This window comes from Mus pahari, chromosome 1 (assembly GCF_900095145.1).
Source record: "Mus pahari chromosome 1, PAHARI_EIJ_v1.1, whole genome shotgun sequence".
In the NCBI taxonomy this organism is placed as follows: Eukaryota; Metazoa; Chordata; class Mammalia; order Rodentia; family Muridae; genus Mus; species Mus pahari.
Window position 1 is genome coordinate 166217610 of NC_034590.1, and position 17412 is coordinate 166235021.

The window sequence follows — 17412 nt, forward strand, 5'->3', positions numbered from 1 at the left end:
TTCCATGAGTCCTGCATAAATTACACACAGAACTGTAGAAATCCTCCAAACTTCAGTCCACAGACAGGCAAATAAATGTCAATACCAGTGAGGTTGGATTTTCTCTGGGCTATTTGTAAGTGAAGTCCTTAGAGTAGTCCATCTGAAGCTCTGGGTCACTTTGCTCATTAACTATTGAGCAAATACAACCTAGAGCAAGAATTAATAATTGCCTAAAGCCTTAGCAATTGATCAAATCCTGGAATGAATGGAATTTTAGCTTCTCGGAGATAACTCTTACCCTCAGCTCTCCAGAGCTGGAACAAGCCCATGTACATAGAGTGGCTTTTAAATAATGATAATAGTGCCTAAAATAAAATTGCCTATCTAACAAATTAACCCTATGCATTTAACCAGAGTGACTCTCAGACAAATTGTAATTAAGCAGAACAATTAATTGGCTAGCCTCAACATATTACTGGCAAACTTGAATTAATTAGGAATGTACTTTGGCATTGCAGCAAGGTATAGCTGCTGCTCAGACATGCCAAAAAGAATAATTACTCTGAACTCATACTTACTGCCTGGCAACTATATGTCTGTATTTGTGAGGGAATGTTGATGGAAATGCAATTTATGCAATTTGTTTTTTTTTTAATTCTGTCATTTATCTGACTATCTCGCCTCCTTCCTCCCTCTCCCACTCATTTCCCTTTTCTGCATCTGTACAACAAAGCTAATAATAATGATAATAATAATAAATAATAATAATAGTAAATAATAATAATACTTTATGCTATAATAAGGGCTTAGAGTTAAACTATGCTATGCATGTAATCCCAGGACTCAGGAGAATTACTAGGAGCTCTATGACAAGACCTGTGTCAAAAAAAAAAGAAAGAGAGAGAGAGAGAGAGAGAGAGAGAGAGAAGAAAAAATGTAAGTCTCGAAGTCAGTCCCTGGAATATGATACATGCTGTGTTGTACCTGTAAAAGAACTAGAAAATTGATCCAGGAATCAGTGCCAGGTAATTAATAAAGGGGGTGTTTAAACTACAAGCTCCCCCTGCTTCAACCACAGGTCATTCTCTTTTCCTGACTATAAACTTAGAGACCTAATCTGTGCGCACAGTAACTGCACTATTGACAGTATTTGTAAAGCAATAATTCATAACTTTGTAATACCAAAGTAAGGAGCCTGATCATGTGGGATTCCAGAATTTCTCCTGGAAAACCAAGTGTTTTCATACCTTCTTAGACAGTTCAAAGCCCTCCTGAGGTCATCCGTGGGCTCTGTTCTCAAGAACATGTGTGTTCATTATGACGACCATAAAAAAAAATAATGCGTAGTTTCCTTTACAGATTTTAAAATTAGAACTATTCTATGATCCACCCCACTCTGGTTGTAAATTCAAAGAAAATGAAATTGGTGTATTGAAGAGACAGCTGAACTCTTGTGTTCATTGAAGCATTATTTATAATAGCCAAAGTATAGAATCAACCTAAATGTCCCCTGATGGATGACTATGTAAAATGCACATACAAAGAGAAGAGTAGTCAGCTTTTGTTTTTAAGGAGAAAAAGAAAAAAGAAAATCTCATTATTTTGAAGGAAATCTCATGATTTTGAAGACAACAGTGAACCTAGGATGTATTATACTGGGTGTCATGGGCCAGGCACTGAAAAAATCAAACGCAATTTTACATTGACTATAAAAGTGTTGAGGCCAAGGAAGCACAGAGTAGAACAGTAGTGTCCCAGGGCTGCAGAACAGGCAAGCAATGGGAGATGATATATTTGCAAGTTGCTGAGGGTAGATTTTTAAATATTCTCACCAGCAAATAATGCTACATGGTTGTGTGTAGTGGTGTATTACCAGAACACCAGCACTTAGGTGAGGGGAGGAGAGTCAACAGTTCAAGGCTCATCTCAGCTTGAAGTCAGCCTGAGCTAAGCTACATAAGGCTCTGCATCAAAATTAGAAATAAGCAAATAAATAAATAATTAAATAAATAAGCAAGCTACATCTATGAGGGAAAGGCATGTTCCCTTGAAAAACACACAAAACATGTTACTTCTGATATAGTATGTAGGTGTGTGTGTGTGTGTGTGTGTGTGTGTAAAAGAGAGAGAAAGAGAGAGAGAGAGAGGTTGGCCTTGAACCTAGACCCTTGTACATACTGGGCAAGTGCTCTGCCTCTGAGCTATCTTCATCTTGGCCCTTACCCAGAAGCTTAATCAGCAGTCACCTGTGAATGGTAATGAACGTAGAGACGTAGTCCAAGTGTGAGACTTAGAAGTAGGGGTCCTTGGGGAGTGAGAAGGATTATCTAAGGCAACAAGAAAGGATATCCCATGGTTGGATCCTGGCAGTTTCATAAAAAGTAGGAAGGAATTACGGATATACACACAGCTGACTCTGCCAGGAAGAATACCATCACATGTAGCCCCTAAACCTTGAACCTCCAGAACTTGGAACTATATAGAGACTTCTTTTCTTTATAAAGTTGGCCTGCCTTGGGTGCTTTGGTGTCATGACAAAAGGCTGATTTATACATCCTTCAATAAAGGGTTGTTTTGAGGATGAAGGAAGCGATGGAGGAGGATAAGGAAGGTAGATAAGGAGAGAAGTCATCTAAATCAGAAAACGAGAACGTCCTGGAGCATGGTTTGAATGTGAGCTGTCCCCCCACTGGGTTGCGTGTTTAGACCCTTGATCTCTCAGCCGGTGGTGCTCTGGAGATGTTCTGGAACCAGTGGCCCACGGGGCCTAGCTGTTAGATGTAAGACACTGAAAGGGCCCTCAGATTTAAGCCCAGTCTCAGTCGACCACTGAGATTGTCACTTTCTGATCTGTACCATCAGCTCCTGCCGTGCTGGAGTGAGTCCCTCCAGACATGGTGCCTTTTCCTCCAGGATGGCAGCCAGGCACCTCCATCCTGAGCCTGATCAGGCTCCATTGCCTCCTCCATCCTGAGCCTGACCAGTCCCTGTCTTCTCAGTTGTTTGTCTCAGGTGTTTTATCATGGCAATAAGGAAAGTAATTAATACAGTGGGTATCTAAACGTCCGCTCTCACTGCCAAGCCGCGTATACAGTGGCACTCTGTGACGGTGGCTACTGCGTAGCTATTATTAGCAACTGTGGGGGCAGTTTGGGTAACTGATGGTATCTAATGCTTTCTTTCAAGCCCCAAACAGGTAAAATATTATCATGAAGGCCCTTCACGCCTGTTCGGTGATTCAGACAAAATAGAAATGCTAATTATGGGAACCAGAGCCATGAATTCTGAGTGGCCTTAGGGGACGAAACGCTTATCAGGTGGTCTTCTGTTGCTGGAAACAAGGCACTGGAGTCTTTGAGATCACATTAACTGGTAGGCCCCTTAAGTGCTCTACCTGGAGAAGCACTGAGATTCCTGACAGAGATTTCAAAGAGTTACCAGCCAGGCGTTGTACTAAAGATTTGTCAGGTGAGTTAGGGGCACTGTGTGGAGAAAAGCCCCCGGAGATGGCTAGATGGCTGAGCTCAATAGGGTGCTCTGGTGGGATTTCCACAACAGAGGCCAGGGCTCATGAGGCCCCTGCTCATTCCTGATTCCAACAGGGGCTAATGGGCCGCAAGGAGGAATCCAGCTTCCTACACAGAAGGAAGAATGAGGCCACAGCGCTTTCACTCTGGCCCATCTGTCTCAGATTTCCACTTCCCCAGGGCAAGAGCTCTGAGCCTCAGTGACTTTCACCCCTCTCTGCTGCTCCTCAGCCGTCCTTCTCCACGCCCTTCTCCCTCAGTACCACAGTCCCCAGGACACCTCTTTCTTCTGGGCCAGTCTAACCTCATCTCTGGCTCAGGGCCTCAGTGTTCCTGGTTCCTCCCCCAGAAACACGCCTTCTCAAGTATCTGTAGGCCTGATTCATTCTTATTTTTAGCTCCCAGCTTCCATTTGCAACTTTCTGTCCCAGGCTTGCCATTTTATTATGTGCCATTCTGTTTGGTTGACAGCACTTACCAGTATCTAAAATTAACCCGCCATCTTCTATTCTTGATGCCACTCACTGTTCAAAGTCAAACGCATGCTTGGCATAGACAGAGGACGCATGGGCGCTGGCTCTGCAGAAGGATGGGCAGTCACCCATACTCATGCTTGTTTGATGCCGGAGTGAATGGCCACCATCTACCGAGCACTTGCTCAGTGCCAAGCCCAGGGTGTAGGCTTCTATAAATAGCTTCTCACTCAACTGACCCTCTCCCCAAGCCCCCCAAAGTAGGCATTTATCATCCACATTGAGTAGATATGGCCTCATAGAGGGGTTATGCAACTTCCCCATTGTCACAGCTAACAAGAAAGCAAAATCCTGTTTGAACCTAAGCCTTTTTAGAGGCTTGGCTCCAACACTAATATTCTAAGGTAAGAAAGATTCAGTTCATTATAAACAAATAGACCAGATAGTCAATATGTTGGGCTTTGCTAACCATATAGTCTCTGTGACAACTGCCCAAACCTGCCGTACAAAACAGGTCACAGATAATACATAAGCAAATCAATGGGGCTGTGTGCCAGCACAACTTGATTTACATAGGTGATGGGCAGGAAACTGGCCCACGACTACAACTAGCCATTCCCTGTGAAGTCTTTATTCTATGTTATACTGGGGGGGGGAATTAAAGTGATGTAGGGGGAAGAGACTTGGACAATGGCTTAGTGGGCAGTCAGCCACCTGAGCATCATCGAACATGACCATCTGGGGTCCATCCCAGCGTTTGCATAAGGAGCTTGGCACAGCAGCACACGCCTTCAATCCCAGTGCTGCGAAGGTGGAGAGAGGACTCCCAGGTGTGCGGGGCAACTGGCCTAGCTGAGTTAGTAAGCATAGAGTCTAGTGAGAGACCTCATCTCAAACAACAAGGTAAAAGCAATAGAGAAATCCACCCGACCTCAGTACTTAGCTTCCACACACTATGTACCCGCTCACGCACATACACATGAACACGTAGAATACACGCACATATATGTATGCACAGAGAGAGCATGTAGAGTATAAGAAAACCATTGGGCATGTGAGCTGTGTGAGGTGAGTCTCTTCAAATAATGAAGACAGCAGGCAGGTAAACAGTTCAGTCAGAGAGATAACTCTTAATGTTCTGACAGGAACCAGGGCTAAGCTGAACACTTGACTGTACTATGGTCTGTCTAGTATAAGCTTCCTTTAAGGATCACAGTGGAGATGAACTCAATTTGCTTCCTTTGGCCAAGGTTTCATTCATATTGTAATTGCACATGATTTCACAACACCCTCAAAGACCTGCCACCATTGGAGGAGGGAACACATGAAGTAGTTATGCTAACTACTGCCTCTCCCAGCCACTGAGCCTGGACACTTTTCCAAGCAAGAAAACTGAGGAGTGATAGATCACAGGTCATGAGAACAGTGGGGACCATTGCTCTGAGGCAGCCCAAAGGAATCTCCTGCCATCGCACTGAGATGCTGAGCAGCTTGTGTGCAGTAGTCTGGTACTTTAGAGTGGTGCCCTGAGTACCAGTGTTAAAGCAAAAGGCCAGTTCACCAGTCCCTTGGATCTGGGCTGGACTTTGAGATGGAGAGAGCCCAAGGGAAAAAGGGTGTTTCTGTAGTGCTGGTGTGCATCAGCAATTCAACTGTGGGCTGGATCTTAAAGGGCCCATAGTCCTTGGGCACTCTGCTCAGGGAGGCAGTGAACTGATGTTTGAGCATGTGCATGCACATATATGTATGGAGCATATGTGGCATGCAGAAAGGGAGTGGGTGGTGCTGGGGAAGAATGTGTATATCTGTGTGGTATATTTGTGTTATGTGGATGGCATGTGTGGGATGTGTGTGTGTGTGTGTGTGTGTGTGTGTGTGTGTGTGTGTGTGTGATCTATAGGCATGTGTAATGTATGGGATGTTTGGTACACATGTGTGACGTGTACACAGTGGGATATATGTGTGGTCTACATGTGTGATGCGTACATGGTATGTATGTGGTGTATATGGTGCATATGTGTGGTGTGTATGTAGTATATATGGTATGTATGCAGTGTATATGGTATATATGTGTGGTATGTATGCAGTGTATATGGTGTGTATGTATGGTGTGTATATGTGGTGTACATGGTGTTACTTGTGCATGGTATGTGTAGTCTATAGGTATATGAGGTATATAGTATGTATCTGTAATGCATATGTGATATATGTGCATGGCATGTGTAGAGTATGTGTGTAGTATATCTGTGTGGCATGTATGTGTGATGTTTATGTGTTGTGTATGTGCCTATATGTGTGTGTGCATATGTGTGTGTATGAATATGTGCCTGTGAATGCTTGCATGTGTGTTTGTGCATTTGTGTATGAATATATGCCTGTGTGTGCTTATATGTGTGTCGGTGTATGTGTTAGCAGTGATGTATAATACTTAGTCTCTTCTTCCTGGTAAGATGGAGAATTAGATCCCCTCCCAAGGTAGCCCTATGTAATTAGAGACATAGTACAGAGAGCAAAAATTGCCCTGACCCTGGAGAAATTATCTCACTAGCAACAGCTAAGAAGCAAGCTCCCCTACAAACTACAGATAAATCTTAGCTGTGTTATCTCCAACTTTCATACAGTTTCCCAAACATGGGCCTCCAATGTTTGAGCAAGAAAACAGCCTCAGGATGGGGAAACCAGTGTCTAAGAGAACTGTCGCCTGTCCCAGCTCCGTTGTTACTAAGCACACAGAGCCTGGGAACCCCTCCCTCAGCTTGTTGTCAATTAGCAGGAAGGGCCTGAGACCCCCTCCCTCAGCTCTGCTGTCAATCAGCACGCAGGGCCTGGGACCCCTCCCTCAGCTCTGCTGTCAATAAGCACGCAGGGCCTGGGACCCCTCCCTAACTGTCCTTTTTCCAGGCTCCCTTTCTTATCAGGAATGAGTCAGCCTCTTACCTTTTCACCCACCAAAGTCCTGAGCTTTTAACTGTGTTTGCCATGTCTTTATTGTTGTTACTTTAGAGTCTTAGTTACTTTTCTATTGCAGTGATAAAACCACTAAAGCCAAGGCAACTTATACAAGAGAGTATTTAACTTGGCTTATGCTTTCAAAGGCTTAGAGTCGATGATGATGGAGCAAAGGAACAGCGGAGAGCTCGTATCTTGACCCACAACCACAAGGCAGAAGAAAGGACTGAGAACTGAAAGGACCTTTGGAAGCCTCAAAGCCCACCCCCAGTGACACCCCTCCTCCAACAAGAACATACCTCCTAATCCTTCCCCAACAGTGCCACCAACTGGGACCAAGTACATGGGGGCCATTCTCATCCAAACCCCCACTAACACAGGGAGGTGGTGAGCTGGGGACCATCTGGGAGGAGTTGGGGGAGGGGAAAACATGGTCAGAATGTATTGTATGAAATTTTCTTCAACAAAAACAAACAAAATAGTATGGATTATTGACAATAAAGTTTTCTCTCAGTACTTCATACCAACAGGGACTTGGCATTGCATATATGCTCTCCATATGTACTATTATTTAATTGTCACAATTTTCTGTGCCAGGATGGACCCTACCATGGGCTGGTACCTCCATTTTGATAGACAGCCGAGATTCTGGAAAGAGACTGGAGTTCACCCGGGAGTTGGCAGGACTGGAGTTAGAATGAGAACTTGTTCTGTCAAGAGTTCTCTGGAGCCCTCAGTGCAGAGGGAAAGTCTCACATGTCCTTACCCTGAGGTCCTTCTTACTTGGCCACCATGTCTCCCCTTGCCAGGGTTCCGAACACCAGGGTGCTTTCTGCAGAAGAATCAACACAGCCACCACCATGATGTCCAAAGCATGGCCTCTGCCCTGTCTACAGGGAATCAGAATTCAGGGGAGGAAGTGGACGTTAATGCTGTGGGAGGAGAGATCTGGGAGCACCCAGAGAAGGAGTCCCGTTGCCCTTGTTCCCTCATCACTTGCATGCATAGGCAAGCGACTAGAGTAAGCTTCTGCAGGTCTCTGTATCAGAGACTGTGTTTCTAAAGGAAGAAAGAACTCCCTCAAGGGAGGCCCAGGTCAACAATCTGGTGATACACTTCTTCACACACAAGGCTCAAGGAAGAGGGGCTGTAAGAGCAGGAAGGTGGGGAGAAGCGTTGTGAAATGCTCTCCTCTGGACACAGCACGTTGCTGCAGCACATGGGCACAAGATCAAGCCAGTCGAAAGCTTCCAATGTGAGCCAGATGTGACAGAACACACCTCCAATCCCAACACTCAGCAGACAGAGTAAATTCCAGGCCATTTTGGTCTAGTATGAGTTCCAAGTCAACCAGAGATATATAGTGAGACCCTGCCTTCAAAAAAGTGTGAGTAGGGGAGAGGGTGTAATAAAAGAAGAAAAGAAAGTTCCAGCACAAAGGTGGGAGGAGCTCCCAAGGCCACACCCATGATTGAGGAGCTACTGACTCTGGGGAAGGTTGAATCACTTTTCTTTGGGTATGGTCCCAGCGGGTGACCCCACAACCACTCTTATATGGGCATCACTAACACACTTAGTGAAGTATAATATTGAAAGAGAGAGAGAGAGAGAGAGAGAGAGAGAGAGAGAGAGAGAGAGAGAGAGAGTGAGTTAATAGGGAGATAGATGTGTTAAGGGGAGCAGGAGTCAGAAGGGGAAGTAGGTGTACATACAATCAAGATAAATTGTGTATGTGTGTGGCTTTTTCAAAGACTAAAGATGCTAGAATTCCTTAACTATAAAAAGAAATCAAAAATAAAAGACATTAGCTCAGGCCACATACCTGGTGGATGGTAGCACCTCACTCAGTAAGAGCACCGCTGATGCTTCCCCTCCCTCTGCTCTAAGCTGGAAGCCTCCAGCTGCTGAGTCCTGCTACAGCAGAGATGAGTGTAGGGGTGGGGTGGGGGCGAGGGCAAGAACGGGGAGTGGGGAGAGCTATGCTGCAGAAGGGCACAAGGAAGTCAGTCACAACTATGTCAGTTCAAACAGGCAGCACCCGGTGCTCACCAGTCTACACCAGCTCTGGAAGAAGCACTCAAGAAAGGTTCCAGAAGACAGCAACCAGGCAGCAAGCTGACATCAAGCACTCACCTGCAGACTGTTGTTGCTTCACGGGTGCTGATGGACCCAATACTGAAGTCAAAGGAAACTAGTAACTAAACAGGCAAGTTAAAAATAGTAGCAGCCAAAGGTCACATAGATTAAGGTAGAAAGTTGCAGAAAATAGTTACCTCTAAAAGAGATTAGTTCAATGTATCAAATTATCCCCAACTCTGCCCACTGTGGTACATGCCAAGAGATATGTTGAGTCCTGAGAGAGAGAGGTGGGCCAACAGCGAGAGAAAAGCATCTATCTCGGTGTAATAGATACACATGTCTAATTCCAAGCAGCTCTCCATCCAAGCGTGAGCTTTTGCTGTGCGGTTGCTGCAGCACAAAAGACCTTGTGAAGGTGGCTGAACCCACCTTACAGACTTGAGTAAGATCTCCTTATTTTGTACAACATCTAACCCAGAAAGATCCAACTACAGCCCAATGACGCGGACACTACTGCTTAGCTTATTGGTGTGTATTGCCTGTTTTTCCCTCAAGCACTGGTGAACGGGGCTGGCAGTGCTCTGAAACACACTGGAAGTGATGAGACAACCGAACGCCTCTGACATCTTGGGTACCCAGCGCAGATCTAATGACGCCATGACTCCCCAACCTCAGTAGCCACCCAAGGCCAGGGTACCAGCAGCTTTTACAGCCGTCTCTAAGCAGCCCCTAAGAGGAAGCTGACAATCCAGGTTAACACAACTCCTTTTATCTTGAAATACTGATAAAAAATTAAGCAGTCCGATAACGCAGGGTACCAATGGCTTTTATTTCCACTGCTGTCTGAAATGGATGATTCCCTTTTAGAATTTCATGAGTTTGGCCCAGAAAGTAGATACTCGAGGCATTAAACATACAGGAGCCTGGGACACCAAGAAGTCGGTAACTTCTATTTAAGGGTCTGACTGACACAGCCAGGTGGGTGTCATAGGAAGTGATAAAAACTGAATATACCCCTGTCCCTAGGCCAATCTGGGAAATGAGACGCTATGAAATGCGTTCCCAGACGTGAGTATTAGCCTCAGTGACAAGCAAGCAGTCTTGGACAAGACTTGTGAGATAATGTAGGTTTGTTTTTTTTTTTATTGTACCAGGCACTGTATTAATATAAACTATCAATGGGTAAACACCATCACCTGATAAAAAGAACGTTTTCCACCCCACTGAGCATGAAAGACAGACTCTTAGAAAGCACAAGTCCTAACATTGTATATGCATAGCTGCATTTAAAACCCACTGGGGGAAGTGGGGAGGATGCAGCTGTCAGTATTTGCCACCTCATGAGGACCTGAGTTCGATTCCCAGCACCTAAGTCAGGCGCTGGATGTGGTGGTGTTGAGGCTTGGTCAGCTGCTGGGTTTTGTAAGGCAAAAACTCTATCCCAAGGTCTCCTTGCCTCAAGAGGATGAACTCTCTTGTAAGCCAGCTTCTGTTGTGCAAACCTTGCTCTCTAATTTACAACTATTGGTTGAAATAAGGTGCCTACAGTCTTTAGCTGGACCGAGGCGAGGCTTCTGATGCCAGGCTTGGACAAAGACCACAGAGGAGAGAGGAGGAAGAAGGAGGAAGGCACCGTGGGTCTAAATTATCTAAGGTGGGGTAGAAAGTCACAAATAATATTCACCACAGCATGATGGTGCACACGTTCTAATTCTGCCACTGGGGCGGCAGAGACAAGTAGATTCCTGGAGTTCACTCTCCAGCCAGTCTTGCCTAACTGGCTAGCCCTGGGTCCTAGTGAGAGACTACGTCTCAAAAGGTAGGCAAATACTGCCTGAGAAACAACATTTGACCTTAGCCTACACATTCACATCCTTACATATACAGCCGGACACACGTGATCACACACACACACACACACACACACACACACACACCTTGCAAATTTATCCTTAGTTCACTGGGAAAGGCACTGCCTATGTGGATCTGCGAGTTTAGTAAAGGCGTCACTAGAGATTGCTGGAGAAATAGCTTAGAGGCTCAGCTAAGAAGACAAACCACGACAAGGGCAGAGAAAGGCATGAAAGTCAAAGTAGAGACAGGGTTGCCCTGTGACACACTGCACTGCTCCACTCTGCAATGTCACACGCAGTTCCTGCTAATGACCTGTCCCCTCTTCTGGGCTGTGAATTCCTTAAACAAAGTGGCTCTGCCTTGCTGCTGAGACCTGGGATTAATTAGAGGTGGGTCAGGGGTGTTGGCCTACTGAAGGGGTGCTGAGGAAGCAAAGTGCTAAGGACCCAGAGTGATGCTTATCTAAGGGTGCCCGCTATGCTGCCTGGTGTGGCGAATCCCACCTATCCAGCAAATTCACTCTAAGCATCAGCGTACGAGTCAATTACATGTGATTCAGTAGGGACTAAGACTGCTGCAAGGTGCTTGGGGATTTGTGAACAAAATCTCAGCATCTCTTAGAAGTCCCATGGAGCGCCATGTGGGAGCAGGGCTGGGGGAGGGGGAGCCAGCCTTCTGTTGCTGCCTGGTCCCCTGGCTTTCATTTTCCCAGGCCCTTGTTCTTCCAAGTTGCTACTTGGAATTGACTCAAAATACATAGCGTTACCAGCAATGTTCAAGTAGCCCATGAGAACTACCCCTCCTCAGCAGAGAGGCTAGTGTAAGGGTTCCCCGGGAAATGGAAGTCCTGGCCTCTGGTGGAGCAGAAACCAGGCCTGTGGCAGCATCTGCTGTCCCTGGGACGCTCCTGCGGAAGCACCCAGGAGCAGGGACTGAGTGCTCCCATTATCACACCCAGCATGACACCCCAAAACCCCATTCCACATCTAAGTGCAATTGAAGAACTGGATGCCACTGAAGTGGGGTGGATCGGGTTCTGGGAACTGAATGTTGACAATGGACGACCCCTCCCCACTGCAATGGTACTGTCAAGTTCTTCTCCAGAGTGGAGAAAGGCAGGCGTGCGGTTGCCTTGGAGAATAATGGGCCATCTGAACTGCCTTTGGAAATCTCCTGGTGTAGTGTTCCTCTGCACAGCTTCTTTGTTCCTTTCTCAACATTTGATCCTCTGAGTGCCCATCCAATGAGGAGTTTAAAATCAAGAATACAAGTGCCGAGTGTTCTGGGCCTTGAATTCACAGTGTTGCTCCATCCTGCCAGTAATTGTTTCCTTCGAGCATCTTTGGCTAAAACATTCAGGCCCCAGCGAGGTCCCTTTACCCCTTGTGCCCAGGAAGCAATGGTCAGGGCTTGACTAAGTTAGGAATGAGGCCCCAGGTAGGGAAAAGGAAATGAAGAGAGTTGATTGGCTGTCAGAGACTGGGTGGGGGGCGTGGTGAGGGTCAGCGGTGCAGACCCCTACAGGAAAGGTGGGAGGCTCCTTCAGCATGGCTCAGGAGCCCGAGGCCGGCAGTCTTCCTTTCATTCCCTAACCCTCCAACCGCCTCCCTGGCCACTGTTTTTGTCTGGGAAATATGCTAACCAAGTTTTTAAAGCACTGTCTCTAATGTCCTGGCCTGAGAGTTCATAAAAGATGGTAGACAAGGCACTTGGTACTCCCAGGGCAGGCCAAGTTGGCAGCTCTAGGAACACACATGGGTGACCAAGGAAGAGACCATGAGCCCATCTCCAAAGCTTCAGTTCCCAGCTTACCTCCAAGGCTCCTGATTTCAGAACTTCCCCAGCAGAGAACAATGTTCTGGATAGGTTTATCACCCAAGCTATACCTGTGAGATTTGAAGGAAGGGGATGTGGGATGCTGGCTGCAGGAGTGACATAATTCCTGAGACAAAGCAAAGCAGAGAGTTGTCACTGCCAGCAGGGAAGAAGTAGGGAGGTCTTCTAAGATGCAGTGTACCAGTGCTTCCTTATGGATCAGCCTCTCTCCACTAGCAAGTAGTACAGAAAAACAATCGAAAAAATAAAAATCACATGCCTCTGCCTTGCCATTTGCTTGTTCAAGAGCATCTTAGATGTCAGCATGAACAACTCGATCTTAGGGACCATGCAGCCCAGCTTCTCTTGTTCACAGATTCTGAGCCCCATAGTAAGCAGGTCCTTGGCCCATGTAGGGCCACTGCTACATGCCAGCTGAAGTGAAGCGTGCAAACACTGTAGTTCACCAAACAGCCCTTTCATGACTGGATCCCACTCCCTTCTAAGTCCTTTGTCCTCTCCAAAGACACAAATGGCCTACTGATTTTAATGCCTGGTGTACCATTCATACTTAGCTTGTCCAAGGGCAACTGGTTTTCTCTGCTTTCCTGTTCACCCTGTTCCATGTGCTCAAAACACAGCAAGTCCACCACAGAATCTCTTTTCTCAAAATCACTTTCATGAAAGAAGTGCTGTGCCCATTTTACAGATGGGGGAAAATACCCATCTTTAAATAAGGTTTAAATACTGTAGAGAAGCATAAGATTTAATTACAGATATAAATCATCTTTCTCCTTCCATGATCTAATATGATTCTAATAAGATTAACCAAACAGTCCCTTAATTTGAGTTCCTTAGCATAGAAGCAAACACACCAAGACTATTTTCTGGAAGTAGAGAGAGAGCAATTCAAAGTGGGCATCTTCAGGTAATAGCATGGGCCCACAGCATTAGTGGCCTCAGCAGGTGCTAGATCTGAGGAAGAAAGTAGAAGCTGATGGCTTGCCACATGGAAGATCCTCCAATGACAGGGGAGGCAGATAGAGTAAGATTATCTGCCTGACAGGAATATTCCAGGAGGCCAGGCAGTAGGGTGCAATGAACCCAAGGCCAAGGGCCCAAAGCATGTTGGGAGAGAAATCTTTGGGCTGAGTCTAGATCTGCCTGATGTGTAGTCCCAGCCCCAGCTGTAACCAGTGAGCACCATTGTCTGGAGCCCGGGGAGAGGTTAACCCATCAGTCTGTGCAGCAGACCAACGAGATCCACCAGAGTGAAGCGCAGTGTGTGAGAGCCTGGACATTCACAGTTCTAGCTAGTTTACTTTGAGGCCGGGTGTAAAATCTCCCTTGGTCTGTACGGGAACTGAGGCCAGTAGAGTACTCTAAGGGGAAGGCAGATCTTGACACAGGGTGGAGCTTAGACCCCAAAGCATCTCATTTGGAGGTCTCACAGCCAAGCTCACAAGCTGGCACAGGGTCAGCTCACAGGCATGAAAGGGTCACAGAACACGCAGGACCCATCACACTCCCAGTCTTAGCCTGCTGTCATCCGTGTGCAGTTTCTTGACTCACTCTGCTCCATCACAGCATTGTACTGGGAAAACACAGGACTCTGAAATCTCCATTTACCGCACCAACTTATGACTATCCCTCAACTTACAATCTGCTTGTTGGGGATTGGTTCTAATGCTTTGGTTTAATCAGGGATCTGCCTGTCCAAACGCTGAAGGTCCTTGTCCTCAGTTGGTTTTTGATCAATCAGTAAAGATGCCAGCTGCTAATGGTTGGGCATAGGGAGACTAGACGGAACCTTTAGATTTGCTCAGGCTAGAAACTGAGAAAAAGGAGACAGAGAATAGCCACGACTTAGGAGGTTGGAGGGGAGAAGGATGGGATGTAGGAGCTGCAGGAGAGAGAGAGCCAACCAGCCATGTGAGAATTCAGTTGGGTGGCTACTGGCCACTTCTTTGATTGGGCCAGAGGTAGCAGGGGAAGGTTTAGGAGTGCCCAGTCTTTGAGCTAGTCAAGGCATTTTAAAAAGAACTGGTGTGTGTGTGTGTGTGTGTGTGTGTGTGTGTGTGTGTGTGTGNTGTGTGTGTGTGTGTGTGTGTGTGTGTGTGTGTGTGTGTGTGTGTGTGTATGAGTGTCTTCCATTCGAGAATCCAGATAGCTGTTGGGCAGGTACTCACATACAACCCGCGGGGAGCACAAAGCAGAGTAGCTCAACCCACCACTACATCTCCTCCTTTAAACGAGTTGACCCGCTTCTTCCCCAGCTTGTCCTAAAGTCAGTGAGTGAAGGCACATGGAGGAGTATCAGCAGGAAGTGGAATGATCTCCATCAACGTTTAGACATCGTGAACAGTAAGAATACGGCACATCAGAAACTGGGTTACCCCAGGGCCTGGCTGCCACACCACAGCTGCTCCCTGCCCTGGAAGCTCTGTCAGTCTGGCACTGACAATGGATCAGAAACATTAGCAAGACAGCCTAGAGTAGCCCAGGAAGTTCATAACTCTGGATTTGCTTACAGAGAGAGCACATACACTCACCAGAGTTTAACCTGCTTAACCCTTTGACTTGACCAAGCCAGGATCAGGGGCAGAGCGGGGGTGCTTTTAATCGGAGAGGATTAAATGTGATGTGGTATGTCTCTGGAGGGTCATGGGGCTCAAGTACTATCCATTCAGCAAGACAGAGAAGATAGTGTGAAGGGGAAGACTAGCAGAGTCAGCAGAACCGGAGCCAGTCAGGCCACAGGAAGAGAGGAAATGCTCTCCAAACAGCAGAGAAGAGTCAGGCAAGGAGCTATAAGCCCTGCAGTGGCTTCTCCTCCACCCTTACCATGTCCCTTACAGATGAAGAGGGGCAGGACTCACTATGATGAGCTCCTCAGACCCATGACTTTTGCACCCAGGAAGGTCAACGGGGCTCCACAAAGGAAGCTCCTGGGGAACCCACAGAGACAAGAGCAAGGAGAGACCTCCATCTGTGTAAACCACATGCAATGAAGCCATACTCTACCACAGACAACAAAGTCGAGACAAACTTGTGACAAGAGGAGAGGTGCACCTAGGAATAAACAGACTGATGGAGAAAGGCTGACTGTGTGCCTATTGCTTGACCTATGGTGTGTATAGGAAAGGAGGAGAACTTAAGACACCCAAAGTAGCAGGACACAGTGACACATGCTTAAATCCCAGCACATAGGAGGCAGAAGCAAGTGGATCTCTGTGGGTCCGAGACCAGTCTGGTCTGCCTGCATAAAGAGTTCCAGGCCAGACAGGGAGGCACAGTAAGACCCTGTCTTAAACAAACAAAAATCACAAAGTAGCACCGAAGAATCCTTTCCCGTTCAACCACTAAAATAAAATGGCTTTCTTTGTTTTAACATTGTATCCTCTCTTTCTCAGCCACCTCCAGGTCAGGCCCTTTTATCCACCCTGGAGCCCAGCTCTCATCTGTAGAAGCTGTCAATCATAGAACACCCTACCAGACCCTAGGTTGGAAAACACCACTGTGTTGGGGATCTGAAGGCATAGGAACCACCAGGGCAGAGGCAAACTTGGAAACTAACTTGGACACAGGGTGCTCAACCCAGCACCTCTCCTCTGGTCTTTTATTTTGCCTGAATGTGAATGAAAAGACCTGGATTCTTAGCAGTCAGCAGAGCATTTGAAGGCCATGTCCCATCTGCAAATCACACTTACTGTGTTTCAAGTGAAAGTCATCGGGGTCTTCTCTGAGCCACAGTGACAGATAACAGATGTCTAGGGAGTGTGTAGACTTAAAGAAAAATGACTCGGGGTACAAACAAACTCATGCAACAAACTGTATCATGCAACAACTATATTACAGACACCCCTGTACATCACCCAAGCCACTAACCACTTCTTCCCAGGAGAAGGTCACTGCAATTCTCAGCCCTTTCTTGGCCTTCCTCTATCTTCCTCTACCTGCCCTGGGTTCCACTTCATGTCTTTCCTGTGTCAGCCCACTCCGGTGTCTAAAGCCATCATACCCTGAGAAACTGGTCCCCGTGTCCCACTTGCTCAAGTACCTGTATCCTTGATGTGGTATCTGGAATTATTTTGAATCAGTTGACTAGCAAAGCTGTCCCAGACAGCTTCAGAAGAAGACAGCCCGGGGCGTGGGTGGTTTAGAAGCTCCTCCTGAGGCCTATCTGTGTGGCTAGAGGCTGGAGGCCTTCGGGTGCACAGCAGGAACCCCAGAGAAGCACCAACAGCAGCCAACAGTCCAGGATGGTTTTGCAACAGTGGAGGAGGAGGAAGGCTCTTTCATCAAATAATAACCAGCCAGAGATAAGGCCTGCTAGGCTGAGCTTGGACAGCCAATCACAAGCTTCGGAGCATGAGCAGAGGCAGACCCAGGCTTCCGGAGCCAGTTTTAGGGCTCGTTATAATTTAATGATGCTGCACGGGGGAGGGGGTGAGTTGGGGGTGGGGTGTCTTCTTGGCTTCGCCTGGTGGGGATTTTCTACCAGGACGAGAGGGGGAGGCGGCAGGGGTGGGTGGGGGGAGGGTTGCGAAGCTCTAAGCTCAATAGCCCCATTCTCCATGAGGGTGGCTGTACTGAGCATCCCAGGGGTCACATGGAGCTCTAGGCTCCTGGCCTGGCTGGTCTACTTTGCCAAGAGTTTTCTCTTACTGCCGCTGGGAACGAGACTTGAGTGGGGCTGAGCAATGGAGGGATCCACAGAGGGCAAGCATGTT

The 17412-nt window shown here is 47.0% G+C and overlaps 1 protein-coding gene across 2 annotated transcripts in view; it reads right to left on the bottom strand.

Annotated features, from left to right (window-relative positions):
- Gpam (glycerol-3-phosphate acyltransferase, mitochondrial) overlaps positions 1-16946 on the bottom strand; it is a 58726-nt gene extending 41780 nt beyond the window's left edge. For both annotated transcript variants that reach the window (XM_029536687.1, XM_029536682.1), the window contains exon 1: positions 16740-16946. The gene's annotated coding sequence lies outside the window, so the exon portion shown is untranslated. The remainder of the gene's footprint in view (positions 1-16739) is intronic.
- Positions 16947-17412: the final 466 nt, after the last annotated feature.